The following is a 1,767-nucleotide window of genomic DNA, read 5'->3' as shown; positions in this document are numbered from 1 at the left end:
TTATCCCCCTGCTAAAATTATATCTTTGAGGAGTAGCATAATGAATTTTAAACAATTAGATACTGAACATGTTGCTCAAGCTTGGGAAAGAATGAAATCTCTGGTTAAAAATTGCCCAACCCATGGGTGACTACTTGGATGATCATCCAAACCTTCTATGCGGGACTAAATTTTTCTTCGCGGAATTTATTGGATTCAGCTGCTTGGAGGTACCTTTATGTCCATCACTCTTGGTGAAGCAACAAAGCTTCTTGATAATATGATGATCAACTACTCCGAATGGCACACGGAAAGAGCTCCACAAGGTAAGAAGGTAAATTCTGTTGAGGAATCCTCTTCCTTGAATGATAAGGTTGATGCTATTATGTCTATGCTTGTGAATGATAGGACAAATGTTGATCCTAATAATGTTCCATTAGCTTCATTGGTTGCACAAGAAGAACATGTTGATGTAAACTTCCTTAAAAATAATAATTTCAACAACGATGCTTACCGGAACAATTCTAGTAACAACTATAGGCCATATCCTTATAATAATGGCAACGGCTATGGTAATTCTTATGGAAATTCTTACAATAATAATAGGAATTCACCCCCTGGACTTGAAGCCATGCTTAAAGAATTTATTAGTACACAAAGCTGCTTTTAACAAATCTGTTGAGGAAAAACTCAATAAAATTGATATTCTTGTTTCTAGAGTTGATAGTCTTGCTTCGATGTTGATCTTTTGAAATCGAAAGTTATGCCTAATAGGGATATTGAAAATAAAATTGTTACTACAGCAAATGCCATTCAAGTTAGAATTAATGAGAATATAAGATTAATGGGTGAACTGCGTGCTAGGTGGGATAGAGAAGAAAATGAAAAACTAGCTAAAGAGAAAAATGTAGCTAAAGTTTGGACTATTACCACCACTAGTAATGCTAATGCTACACATGTTGCTGCACCTTCTACTCATACTAATAAAAGAATTGGTGTTAGCAATGTTTCCACTTCTAATGCAAAGCGCGAAAAGCTACTGAAGCTGCTAAAGCTGCTGAAACTTCTGTGATAAAGGCTTGCTGAAATTTTTTCCAACATTGGGGATGATGATCCCATTGCTTTAGATTATAATGGTTTGAATTTTGATGATTGCCACATCTCTGAAGTTATAAAGTTCTTGCAAAAACTTGCTAAAAGTCCTAATGCTAGTGCTATAAATTTGGCTTTCACGCATCATATTACAAATGCTCTCATAAAAGCTAGAGAAGAGAAACTAGAGCGCGAAGCCTCTATTCCTAAAAAGGTAGAAGATGGTTGGGAGCCCATCATTAATATGAAGGTTAAAGATTTTGATTGTAATGCTTTATGTGATCTTGGTGCAAGTATTTACGTTATGCCTAAGAAAATTTATAATATGCTTGACTTGCCACTGCATTGAAAAATTGTTATTTGGATGTTAATCTTGCTGATCATTCTACAAAGAAACCTTTGGGTAAAGTTGATAATGTTCGCATTACCGTTAACAATAATCTTGTTCCCGTTGATTTTGTTGTCTTGGATATTGAATGCAATGCATCTTGTCCAATTATATTGGGAAGACCTTTTCTTGAGCTTGTTGGTGCTATTATTGATATGAGGGAAGGTAATATAAAATATCAATTTCCTCTCAAGAAAGGTATGGAACACTTCCCTAGAAAGAGAATGAAGGTACCTTATGATTCTATTATTAGAACAAATTATGATGTTGATGCTTCATCTCTTGATAATACTTGATACACACTTTCT

This window comes from Lolium rigidum, chromosome 4 (assembly GCF_022539505.1).
Source record: "Lolium rigidum isolate FL_2022 chromosome 4, APGP_CSIRO_Lrig_0.1, whole genome shotgun sequence".
In the NCBI taxonomy this organism is placed as follows: domain Eukaryota; kingdom Viridiplantae; phylum Streptophyta; class Magnoliopsida; order Poales; family Poaceae; genus Lolium; species Lolium rigidum.
This window is presented reverse-complemented; position numbering follows the sequence as displayed.